We start from the raw sequence: 13806 nt of genomic DNA, 5'->3' as shown, positions 1-13806 counted from the left end.
GAATGGGAATATAATTCCCATTCACTGATCTATCTTCCCCGCAGAAATACCGACGCTTTCTCTCCAGAGAGCGCGGTATTTCTGCCCCCAGGAAACATTTCCCCTGCTTTTAAGTTACTAGATGTGAAATCGTTCGCATCTAGGACTTTTTTCACTGTGGCCATCTTGAGGCCGAATAGTAAACTGCACCACAATTCATTTTTAATAAAAAAAAAATATATATTTTAGGAGGCGCATGCGCGAGGTCTCTGGAATGGCTGCCTAAGCCCTGAGCTCCAGCCCACCGCCGCTACAGAAGAGCCGTTCTCCGCTCCCCTACGCTCCAGATCCGCACGGCTCAGACCAGAACAGACACCCTGCAGCCCCCTCCACTCCATGGCCGCAAAAGGGCACTCCAAATCGCTGCAGTCACCGGGCGCGATGGATCGTTTCGTCCGCCCGGCGGGCATCCAAGATGGCGCCAACCAGACGGAGCATGCTGACATCAACTCCACACAGGCCTGTATAATCTCGGACTCCGCTCCGATCACTGCTGCATTTCTAGAGTCCACTTTGGACAAGCACTGCAAAGCTATGCATGACTCTTTACAAAATCTTTTTCTCGCTGCCATAAAAGACATTAAGGCCGACATCACAAGTCTAGGAGAGCGCACCAGCGCCCTAGAGGATAAAGCAATCACTTTCTCCCAAAAACAGGCTGCCATAGAAGATGAACAAACTATCATACAGTCAGATTTGAAAGCCATTCGTATATCACAGGAAGACTTTGAAAATAGGGAAAGGAGACAGAATCTAAGGGTGAAAGGGGTCTCTATGTCAGTTAAACCAGATCAGATCAAATCACACTTGTTGGAGTTATTTAAAACGATAGTAACAGACTTTTCAGACGAACTATGGCGCATGGACAGAGCCCACAGATCTCTAGAACGCCAGCCTCACAATCAAAGGCCCAAAGACATCATAGTCCGGATGCATTATTATGAAGCTAAAGAGGCCCTGTTGCAAGCACTGCGCAAGGTACCCTCTCTCTCTTTTAAAGGGGACGAGATTCATATTTATAACGATCTATCTCTCATCACCCTGGCAAAACGCAGGGCCTTGAAACCAGTTACACAACTACTTCGAGATGCTGCCATCCCCTATAAATGGGGCTTCCCCTTTCGTCTCATCGTCAACCGACAGGGAATGACCTTCACTCTCACTGACATAGATGACGCCCCCCTCTTCCTCAAGCAAATGGGGCTCAAACTCCCGTCCCTACACCTAACTCAAAATCCTAGATCTCCTACCACCTCCTCACCACCCAGAAAAGCACGACATATCTCGGACTGGACTCGTGTTCCTGTACGAAGCCTCACTTTCCCACAACCTCAAGATGATATGGAAACACTGCCCAGCTAAACTCTATACTAAACAAACCACTCCCCAGCATAGCAATCCCTATGCTCCCCATACTTACCTATGAAGCCCTAACATAGATGGAACTTGATATTATCTTTTTCACAACTACACACCTGTTCTTGGTCCTTACTCCTTTAGATGCTGGGACTCCGGTCCCTGGGCTGACCCTTCCGGGACTTCCACATGCACCTCAGGAGGTTTGCCCGCGAGCTGACCTGGCTCCTACGGAGCCTGGCGACCTTTAAGGCTTCCTCAATTAGACAACTTTTTTTTGTTGTCACTACATGTGGCCACTTACTTTACAGTGGCGTCAGATACTTACCTACCTATCAACCAATGCTTGTTCATACTGTTTATCCTGTTATATCTCATTTGTTGATATGGATGTTTGTTTTGTTATGGTTCTTTTCTCTTCTTGTGAATCTTACCCTTTGTGAATCAGATTGGCCAAACCCTATCGCACATGCTCTCAGGAAACCACATAATATCATTGCTCATGGTTAAATTAATAACTTTGAATGTGAAGGGCCTAAATATACCTCAGAAAAGACGCTCTCTACTAAAAGACCTAAAGAGACTGGACATAGACATTGCTATGCTTCAGGAAACCCATCTTCGGCAACAAGATTCTATCAGACTAGGAGACAAACTCTACTCTAAGGTATATTTGGCCTCTACCTCAACTAAACGGGCAGGAGTAGCTATTATCTGCAGGTCAAACCTCCCCCTTCAGATCACCAAATCAATATCTGACCCAAATGGCCACTATCTCCTGCTCATTGGTTCCTTAGCTGGCAAACCCATTACCCTGGCTAATATATATGTCCCTAACCAGAACCAAACTGCCTATTTATCCTCTTTCCTAGATAAGCTTCAAAAAGTAAAGAGCGGTACCCTCATTCTAGGGGGGGACTTCAATCTAGCTTTCTCTGCTGTTAACGACAGAAGCTACTCTAAAAATACCACCTCCAGAAATACACATGAACGCAATTCCCGCAGAGCACTCATGAGAAAACACACTCTATTAGATTTATGGAGAATTGCCAATCCTAAATCCATTGAATATACCTTTTTCTCACCACCCCACGCTTCCCACTCTCGGCTGGACTACTTTTTTGCCAACTCATCACTATTGCCCCTACTAGACAAATCAGAAATACTACCAATGGCCTGGTCAGACCACCAAAGCGTTACCTTGCAATTGAACTGGCTACACAGACCCCACAAACCTCTACATTGGAGACTCAATGAATCCCTACTAAGAGACAAATCTTTTGCTGAGGGACTAAGTGAGGAATTGCGCTCATTTTTTAACACAAACACTGGTACGGTATCGTCCTCTGGAATTCTATGGGAATCCCATAAGGCATTCATACGGGGACTATTTATTGCTGAGGGCTCCAGGCGGAAAAGACTTTCCTCCCAAAAACTCCTCACCCTTCACTCTGCCCTGACTAAGGCACAATCATCTTACAAAATGGCCCCTACACAGGAACACTACATCACAATGCAGAATTTAAAACAAGAAATTCGGGCACTACAAGTTCTCCAACTTGAAAAAAGCTTAAAATGGTCCAGGCAACTTTTCTTTGAGAGGGGGAACAAACCACACACTATATTAGCTCGAAAGTTAAACCCCAAATCATCCCAACAAATGGTTTATTCCATGAAAGACGTTGAGGGCACAACCCACTATGACCCACAAAAAAAATCGCCCACATTTTTGTAGACTATTACTCTCAGTTATATAACTTACCAGACCTATCCAATAATCCCCTCTTTTCCCAAAGACTAGACACATTCCTCTCCCAACTAAATCTTTCAACCCTCTCAGAGACCCAAATTGCACAGCTTAATGCCCCCATTTCGGAAAACGAAATCATAGAAATACTAAAGTCTCTCCCCTCCTCCAAGAGCCCTGGTCCTGATGGCCTTCCCTATTCCTATTATAAAACTTTCAAGTCCGTACTAGTCCCACATCTAGTCAAAATAGCAAATAAGATACTCCAGGGCGAACAACCGCCCCCTACCATGTTAGCCTCCTTATTAACAGTGATTCCTAAGGAAGGGAAGGATCCCCAATTACCCCAAAGCTACCGACCTATCTCCCTCCTCAATTCAGACCTGAAAATCATAACAAAGGCTATGGCCAACCGCCTAAACCCCATCTTAACCACATTGATCAATAATGACCAAGTAGGCTTTATTCTAGGACGACAAGCCGGAGACAACACCAGGAAAGCCATAAACCTTATTTCGCTTATGAGTCAAAGTGGCAGGCCTTCTCTGCTCCTAAGTTTGGATGCAGAGAGGGCCTTCGATAGACTTTCTTGGCCTTATTTATTCCGGGTACTAGAGCATCAAGGTTTCAAGGGACCCTTCCTTTCCCTGCTTAAATTCTTATATTCAACCCCATCCACTTTAATTAAACTCCCCCTTGCACCCACGCGACCCCTACTGATACGAAATGGCACCCGACAAGGGTGCCCCCTCTCCCCCTTATTATTTGCCATCAGCATTGAACCCTTAGCATCAGCAATTAGACTAAACCCGAATATACACGGTGTCCGTCAAGGAAGGCATGAACATAAGATATCTCTATTTGCTGACGACGTCCTACTTACACTCACACAACCCCTCATCTCTCTACCGGCACTACACTCTACTATACAAGAATATGAATCCCTCTCAGGCTTTAAACTGAATCAAGACAAAACAGAAGCACTGCCCATCAAAATACCCCCAATCCTCATGGCCTCCCTAAAAGCCCACTACCCTTATAGATGGAAAACTCACGCCCTAAAATATCTAGGGATCTACCTCACACCTACATACTCCTCCTTATATAAACAAAACTACCCTTCACTGATACAAACTATCCTTCAAGACCTCCATAAATGGACTGCCTATAAAATATCCTGGATAGGGAGAATATATTCTCTAAAAATGAATATTCTCCCACGTCTCCTATATCTATTCGAAACCCTTCCAATACAGGTCCCCTCGGCTCAGCTGTCTAGGTTGCAATCTGAATTTTCCAAATTTATATGGAACCATAAACGCCCAAGGGTACATAAGACGATTCTCCTCTCTCCACAAGAATTGGGAGGCCTTGGAGTTCCCCATCTCAAATTATATTATCAAGCTGCCCACCTCAGACAGCTGACCGAGTGGACTACTCCTAGAGTCTACACTAAGTGGGGCCTAATAGAAGCCACAAATATCCTCCCAATCTCTTTGGCTTCCCTTATTTGGGCACCACCCCAACCAAAACCCTCTCTGACTAATATTTTACCCACTATTTCCTTTACCATCCGCATATGGAGGACCGCAGCACCTACTGCTCACCTTCAATCCACCCTCTCACCACTATTACCAATACTTGGGAACTCGTCTTTTCAGCCTGGAACCTCCAAAGATTTCATGACCCGCTGGTTTAACCTGGGCTACTTCAATCTTAAAGACTGGTTGGATCCACGGACAGGCAAAATTTGGGACAGACCTACATTGGAAGGAAAAATTCCTTTCACCCCCCAATTATTCCTGGAATACTACCAGGTCCAACACTTCATACATAAAATCATTAGTGGGACCCCCAAAATCCCTCCCTATACACAATTTGAACGTATATGTGAACGTAGAGGATACCAAAAAGGATTGATCACCCAAATTTATTCCCTCTTACAAACCAAATCAAACTCCCTCACCCCTTCCCATCCTTACATGACCAAATGGGAGTCCAGTCTTTCCACCGCTATCTCCCTAGAAGATTGGACTGACATATGGGAAAATGCTAAACACAGCTCTATGTGTGTACAAATAAAAGAAAACATTTATAAGATCCTCTATCATTGGTATTTAACCCCAGACAGACTTTCCAGAATATACAATGGAGCTTCGGATCTATGCTGGAGGGGCTGTGGGGAAAAGGGTACCCTTGCACACATCTTCTGGTTCTGCCCCCTAATTAACAAACTATGGAAAGACACACAGTCACTGATTAAATCGGTTACTGGGGTCCCGGTTCCACTCGACCCCCTCAATATGTTATTAGGCAAAACCCTGCCTGCTGTTCCCACACACTCAATGCGCTTAATTAACCATATACTGACTGCTGCTAGACTCTCCATAGCAGCTGCATGGAAACAGATAGCCCCACCCACAATCTTGGAGGTAAAATCTAAAGTTACCTCGTACAAAACAATGGAACAAATGACAGCCTCCCTGAGAGACTCTGAAGATCGATTTCACAAAATATGGGACCCTTGGACCTTCAACCCTTCAGGCCACATACCTCCCTAGCCTCCACACGGCCTGTTTTATTTTTATTTTTTTTTTAGGCCCTTCTGACTTTCTCCATCCTGCTCTAACCCCTGAAATGGAAATCTAGATTCTGCTATGTGGGATACTGGGCAATCGTGATTCACATAATGTCATAGGTTATAAGATTTCTGATTGACTCTATGTAGTAGGTATAGTTACCTTCCCCTACCTCTACTCCCTACCCCTCCCTCTCCTCCCCTTCCCTTAGCCTTCCCCCCCACTATATAGCTTTCTCTACCCTTTATTAGATGTTACTCTATTAAACGACACTGTTACAGCAAGGTAGATTACTGTATAAGCCACATGAAGACTGGCAGAAGATCTTGTTTACCCATTCATGTTCTTATTTGTCATGACCTTTTTCATATTTTGCATTTGACTCATACGGTCTTCATGTATTAATATAATTCTTTAATAAAAACCAGAGTTACAAAATATATATATATATATATATATATATATATATATATATATATATATATATATATATATATATATATATATATATATATATATATATATATATATTTTACATTTAAAATTAACAGTTTCCCTCCCACACCAAAAATTACCCACATACACTTTTTTTTATTAAAAATAAAAATAAAAAATACAATTAAAAAAAAACAAAAACAACATAAATAGCTACCCAAGGGTCTGAACTTTTTAAATATGCATGTCAAGAGAATATGTTATTATATTATTTAAAATTATAAGCTTATAAATAGTGATGGACGCAAATTGAAAAAATGCACCTTTATTTCTAAATGAAATATCGGCACCATAAATTGTGATAGGGACATTGTTTAAATGGTGTAATAAGCGGGACAGATGAGCAAATAAAATACATGAGTTTTAATTACGCTAGCGTATATTAATTTCAAACTATAATGGCCAAAAACTGAGAAATAATGAATTTTTTTCATTTCTTTCTTAATCTTCCTGTTAAAATAGATTTAGAAAAAAATAATTCTTAGCAAAATGTAGCACCCAAAGAAAGCCTAATTAGTGGCGGAAAAAACAAGATATAAATCAATTCATTGTGATAAGTAGCAATAAAGTTATAGGCGAATGAATGGGAGGTGAACGTTGCTCGGATGAATGAGATTTCGGACTGCGGTGCTGAACCGGTTAGGAGACGAATTTCAGGTTACATACTTTCAATCAACAAGATTGTAATATGCAAATTAGAGGAGTCGGTGGAATCCTAAACTGAGGAGTCGGAGTCGGTGGATTTTTGTACCGAATCCACAGCTTTGGGTTGATTCATCAACCTGCGCACTTCACAGCATACAGCATTTAAAGGAGCGCTCGTAACTAGGTAAACAATGCGCATAACTAGGGACGGCGCACTACACAGAATAGCCGCCTGTAGTGTTCGATACACCATTTGATAATTTCATCGGTTCAGGGGAGAAATGATTGTGTCCATTTTGCTTGATCAATGGAAATTGGACAATATCTGGTCCAATCGACCAATTTACTCGAACAGGAAGGAAAATATTTGTTAATAGTAAAAGGAATCTGCTACTGTTTACATGATTTTGACTGACACAGAAGCAATTTTTGGATTCAGAGCATGGAAGCACAATTAGCTCAATTAGCAAAGGAGAATCATATAGGATCTCATCTGCAGTGTGTGGGCCACTTGTCGATCAACCATCCTATTCTACCTTCTCCTAAAACCACTCTAAACCTTACACCTAACACTACCCAACCCTTTTTAATGTAAATTCTGGCATCAACTAGGTCCATTGCCCAAACTATATTAGACCCCTGTAAGTGCAGTTCTCATGGGATAGATCAACCAGACATACAATTGCAACAACTCTTCAATGTTAAGATGGCCAACAGTAGGATCTACATAAACGACAATTGCTAAAGTGGACATTCATTTTTGACATAATGAGGTCCCTATGCAGAAATATTCCATAAAAGAGGCATAAAAGACTGCATCGTCTGCACTTTTATCAGGTTGTAAAGAATACTTTCAATTTGCAAACACTTGTTTCAAAGTTTTAGCTTCCACGTCCCTTCCTCAGTGAAACCTAAAAGGATGGTTTTACCTCTTGCAGGGCTCCAGTACAGCCTCTTTAATGGAATCGATAGCTCAGCGGCTCAGCTTTATGTCTGTCCGTCACCTCAGAGCTCAATCTTTGCACCATTCGCATGTCGCTATCGGCGGCTGAGTACATGTATTGTCCAGTTCCTTCCTCCGCCTCTGTGTTTACTTTGCTTTTCTTCCGGTATTGCACAAATCCAGTGCCCCCAGCATCCCTTGCAAGCGTGCCCGCGCTCGAGCGCGTTCCAGTTCTACCTCAGCTCAGACTGCAAGTTCAGGGAAACAGACAGAGCAGAGCTGCTCACCGCCCACCACTCCACTTCATTCCACTTACAACGTTAACGTTTGGAGGGGAAGTGCTGGATCGTGCTTTAGCGCGTGCACGCTGCAAAAGGCTACTGGGGACACAAAATACTGTATCATGCAAGAGGTGTTGCCGGGGAATTTTTAGTAATGCTTACCCCTCCCTCTCTCCACTCTCAAGCAGCTGTCCTATCGCAGCTCGAAACGTCATCAGGCTCTGCAAACCCGTCGGGTTTATGTATACACGTGACATAGAAACAGCCGTTGCCAGGGTATTAGTTTCCTTCCCTGACAGAACAGAATGTTGCAGTGATGTTTTCAATGCTGCCTTGGGATGTGGTACAATTTGTGCGAATGTAAAGCTCAAAGTTTTCCAGACAGGGGGCTATTATTTTTGTATAAGCAGTACTTTGGCTGGTCACTCAACAGTGGTTTATGTTTGCAAAACAAGCACAGGACAAGGGACATATTAAAAGTGTACCAGAGCTAAGAGAAATTAAAAGTTTTATACATACCTGGGGCTTCCTCCAGCCCCATGTGCACGGATTGCGCCCACGCCGCCATCCTAAGTCGTCTCCCTCTTCAGTACCACCTGCCGCTGCCGGAGAGATATGTAGAGGGTGCCCTTCATTTGCGCCGACTGGCTGAAGTTACGGGACCCAGTACCGAAGAGGGAGAAGACTGAGGTTGGCGGCGTGGGAGCGATCCGTGCACATGGGGCTGGAGGAAGCCCCAGGTATGTATAAAACTTTTAATTTCTCTCAGCTCTAGTTTGCTTTAAGATGGATCTAGTCTAGAACAGGGGACCCAGCTGTAAATCTCATAGACAATATAGAGCGACACAATCAGGGCCGGTCCTGGACTTTCTGCTGCCTGAGGGAAAGATCGTAAAGGTGCCCCCCCCCCCCCCCCCCAATATTTCTACATAACATGAGCGTCGGCCGGCGGCAGCCAGCCAGCCTTATCATCATCATCGACACGTCGGCGGCGCTCGCTGCTCAGTGACTGACCGTGACAATCAGCCGCAGCCAGGGCAGCAGAGCGGGCGGCAGCCACCGCCATCAAATCAGCAGGCTTAGGCACTAGGCAGCGTCACCAGCATGCAGCCTTGGAGGAGACAGGAGAGGCCGCAGAGCTCAGTCATCGGACTCGGAGGCCGGCGGCAACAGTGCAGTTTCTAGGCTAAAATGCACCCAGGGCGAGGGTGTAAAAATTGCGCCTCCCCCCCCCCCGGTATAGGTAACCAGCTATAGGTCCCCCCCGAGTATAGGTGGCCAGGCATGGGTGAGCCAGTAAAGTTGCCCCCAGTATAGGTTAGCCAGGTAGTTGCCTCCGGTATAGGTAGCCAGTATAGTTGCCCCCAGTATGTTAGATAGGCAGGCACCCCCCCCCCCCCCCCCCCCGGTATAAGTTAGATAAGTAGGTGCCCCCAGTACAGGTTAGCTAGGTAGGTGCCTCCAATATAGGTAGCCAGTATAGTTGCCCCCAGTATGTTAGATAGGCAGGCACCCCCCCCCCCCCGGTATAAGTTAGATAAATAGGTGCCCCCAGTACAGGTTAGCTAGGTAGGTGCCCCCAATACAGGTTAGATAAGTGCCCCCAGTATAGGTTAGATAGGTAGCTTCCCCCCAGTATAGGTTAGATTAGGTCGCTGCCCTTCAGTATAGGTTAGATTAGGTAGGTGCCCCCAGTACAGGTTAGATTAGGTAGGTGCCCCCCAGTATAGGATAGATAGGTAGCTGCCCCCAGTACAGGTTAGATTAGGTAGGTGCCCCCCAGTATAGGATAGATAGGTAGCTGCCCCCAGTATAGGTTAGATAGGTAGCTGCCCCCCAGTATAGGTTAGATAGGTAGCTGCCCCCCAGTACAGGTTAGATTAGGTAGGTGCCCCCCAGTATAGGATAGATAGGTAGCTGCCCCCAGTACAGGTTAGATTAGGTAGGTGCCCCCAGTATAGATTAGATAGGTAGCTGCCCCCAGCATAGGTTAGACAGGTAGCTGCCCCCCAGCATAGGTTAGATAGGTAGCTGCCCCCCAGTATAGGTTAGATAGGTAGCTGCCCCCCAGTACAGGTTAGATTAGGTAGGTGCCCCCCAGTATAGGATAGATAGGTAGCTGCCCCCAGTACAGGTTAGATTAGGTAGGTGCCCCCCAGTATAGGATAGACAGGTAGCTGCCCCCAGTATAGGTTAGATAGGTAGCTGCCCCCCAGTATAGGTTAGATAGGTAGCTGCCCCCCAGTACAGGTTAGATTAGGTAGGTGCCCCCCAGTATAGGATAGATAGGTAGCTGCCCCCAGTACAGGTTAGATTAGGTAGGTGCCGCCCAGTATAGGATAGATAGGTAGCTGCCCCCAGTATAGGTTAGATAGGTAGCTGCCCCCCAGTGTAGGTTAGATAGGTAGCTGCCCCCCAGTGTAGGTTAGATAGGTAGCTGCCCCCCAGTATAGAATAGATAGGTAGCTGCCCCCAGTATAGGTTAGATAGGTAGCTGCCCCCCAGTATAGGTTAGATAGGTAGCTGCCCCCCAGTATAGGTTAGATAGGTAGCTGCCCCCCAGTATAGGTTAGATAGGTAGCTGCCCCCCAGTATAGGATAGATAGGTAGCTGGCCCCCAGTATAGGCTAGATTAGGTAGGTGCCTCCCAGTATAGGATAGATAGGTAGCTGCCCCTAGTACAGGTTAGATTAGGTAGGTGCCCCCCAGTATAGGATAGATAGGTAGCTGCCCCCAAAACAGGTTAGATTAGGTAGGTGCCCCCCAGTATAGGATAGATAGGTAGCTGCCCCCAAAACAGGTTAGATTAGGTAGGTGCCCCCCAGTATAGGATAGATAGGTAGCTGCCCCCAAAACAGGTTAGATTAGGTAGGTGCCCCCCAGTATAGGATAGATAGGTAGCTTGCCCAGGTAGGTGCCCCCTCATAATGGCGGAGGGGGGAGCCGGAGCCGCGGGGAGGGCAGCCCGACCTCTCCCTCCCTCTCCCCGGGCCGCCCTCCATGCTCCCCCCTCGGACTTTAGGCAGCAGAGTTAGCGCGCAGGGAAGCGCTGCTGTACACAGCCTGTCTCTCACCTCCCTGGATCCGATCGCCGCTCCCGCCCTGCTGGTCTCCTCTCTGCCTAGCCGGCTGATACACACGCGGCTGCTTCCTGTGTAAACAGGAAGCAGCGTGTGTAATGTATCAGCGGTTACATTGCAGAGAGGAGACCAGCAGGGCGGGAGCGGCGATCGGATCCAGGGAGGTGAGTAACAGGCTGTGTACAGCAGCGCTTCCCTGCGCGCTAACTCTGCTGCCTAAAGTCCGAGGGGGGAGCATGGAGGGCGGCCCGGGGAGAGGGAGGGAGAGGTCGGGCTGCCCTCCCCGCGGCTCTGGCTCCCCCCGCTCAGTCACAGCCACTTCATCTGGTGCCGCCCCTCCACTTCCTGCCGCCTGAGGAACCCGCCTCACCCCGCCTCATGGGCGGGCCGGCCCTGGGCACAATGAGTAAGGCTCGGTCCACACTTGTGTGGATGCAGAATGGAAATGGGTTGCATTCTGTCCATTGTACATCTGCTTTGCGCAAAATACCCGTCCGTTTTGTGTCCGCAGCGTTGCTACTTCGGTCCGTACGCATTGCCACTCACCTGTCTCGTCGCCGTTGCCACTCGTCCTGCGCTCAGTCCCTTCAGCAGCCCAGGGGGCTAGCATAAGCAGCGCTCTCCATAGGCTGCAACAGGCCAAGTCTCCCTAGCAACAGGGACCAATGAGAATTCTCCCTGTTGCTGAGGATTCCTATATGTCTGCTGCAGCTCAATGGAGAATCCCCGACCACCGGGTTGTTCAGAATGGGCCGAGCTGCGGCGATGGGCAGAGGGACACGTGCGTATTACGTCTTGGACCGAGCAGCAGCATGGATGTGACTAAAATGGGAGCGACGCGGATGCGGCTACTAGCTTGCATTGGACAAGGTTTCCCATCCAGTCAGGGAAAAAGTGTCAAATCCAGACTCATTGTTAAATTTTCTTTCCGTGCAAAAAGGATCGGTGTGCGATCCGTGTTTCTGCACAAGTGGAAGCGTGTCCTATTTTTAACATAGGATCCGCTTCCTGCAGAGTTTTAAAAACGTATCCTACGGATATGTTTTTAACCTCCCTGGCGTTCAATTTCCCCTGGATTTCTGTGCAAAAGGTGATCTTCTTAATTTTCATAACTTTTTTTTTCCTGTAACTTGACAAAGTCAGGCAAGGGACTAGTATACAGTAAAGGAGAGTGTGACAATCCAGCCCCGCGATCCCGTCGAGATCTTCTCCCGTTAGCGTACGCAGGAAGTACGGTGAGCCGACGGACGACAAGACCGGTTGCTGGATCGTCAGAGGGAGAAGGTTAATGCGACAGAGCGTGCCAATCCCGTCTAATCTGCTCCCGTTAGCATACACAGGAAGTACGGTGAACAGACTGACAATAAGGATTGATCGCACAGCTGCCGACAATATGTAATGGGACAATCAACCACCAATCCCGGATTACTAGGCCACTGATGCCATGCAGGTCGCATGCACTAGAGACTGCTGGAGGCAAATTCACGGTGGGCGTAGTAAACGGGTATGATTGGTTGGAGGTTCAATACATGTACAATCCCGATTGTACGTACCATCGGTAAACTAAAAATATTGATTTTGCGCTAGAAATCGGGTAAATACGCTGACACCACTCTCTCGTGTTCTGTAGGGAGGAAAGAGATTCCTGCTATCATAATACGGTACACAATACACATAATCTGATTTACACAATGAAACAAAATTGATTCCTGTCTAGAGTAATTAATGTATTTATATAAAATATAACTTTTATTATTTCAATTAAAAATTATATGTATTTTCCACCAACTGAGGTAGGTTCAAAATTCCTCGATCAGATCATTGACTATTAGAGACAGAGTCAGTTCTGATCAACCTATTCCTCACTAAAGTTGTTTTTATGCTATAAAAATTCCCCCCACCTCAAATCAAACATGTTTCGGCTCCCTAATTGGAGCCGTCGTCAGGGAATAAAAGTACTTAGTGCTAGGGTGCTAAGTGCATAACATAATCACATAATCACAACATATGGAAAATAAAAAATGAGAGCTGTGCTCTCTAGCTCAGCCAGTCATCAAATGAGCCCTGTCCAAAGACAGCCTTATATACTCTTCACTGAGGGAGTGTCCTACAAAGCCAAACCCCTCCCTTCCAGTGCTAGCTGCTATTGGTCCAAAAGTCTTTGAATCAAAAAACTCCATCCGCAATTGGCTGCTATATCTCCTACCATGATGTTTAAAAATATACTTTAGAGGTGGGTATAGACTTCCCAAATCACTCTCTAGGAGGTAAATATACTTATCATCAGAAGCCAATTACTGCCATATCTCTCTTTACCTTGGAAGTTAGAAACCGCCAGACGCCGTCTCCCCCTCCATAGGAAACCATTGTGCGTTTCCTATTGGTCCTTTGACGCTGGGACCACTCCCCGCCCTCATACGTAACACATTGCCATTTGAGATGCGGCGCTCGCCGCTCATTGGAGCTCGCTCTGCTTCGCCCGCCCCTGCACCAATCAGCACTCGTTTCACCGAGTGCAGCATTGTATCATTCTCAAAGTGAACCTCCGGACTAAAAATCGACTCAGTAGCACTGAAAAGGCCTGGTGTTTCTTCAACAGTTTCACAGCATCAGAACTTTGTTTCTCTTATACAAGCCTCAT

At 46.3% G+C, this 13806-nt stretch overlaps 1 protein-coding gene across 1 annotated transcript in view; it reads right to left on the bottom strand.

Annotated features, from left to right (window-relative positions):
- BAD (BCL2 associated agonist of cell death) overlaps positions 1-8244 on the bottom strand; it is a 79886-nt gene extending 71642 nt beyond the window's left edge. The window contains exon 1 of the mRNA XM_068260704.1: positions 7791-8244. The gene's annotated coding sequence lies outside the window, so the exon portion shown is untranslated. The remainder of the gene's footprint in view (positions 1-7790) is intronic.
- Between the last annotated feature and the right edge of the window lie 5562 nt (positions 8245-13806).

The sequence above is a fragment of the Hyperolius riggenbachi genome, chromosome 11, assembly GCF_040937935.1.
Source record: "Hyperolius riggenbachi isolate aHypRig1 chromosome 11, aHypRig1.pri, whole genome shotgun sequence".
NCBI classification, from domain to species: domain Eukaryota; kingdom Metazoa; phylum Chordata; class Amphibia; order Anura; family Hyperoliidae; genus Hyperolius; species Hyperolius riggenbachi.
The sequence above is the reverse complement of the archived record's forward strand: the minus strand, read 5'-3'. Positions and strand labels throughout refer to the sequence as shown.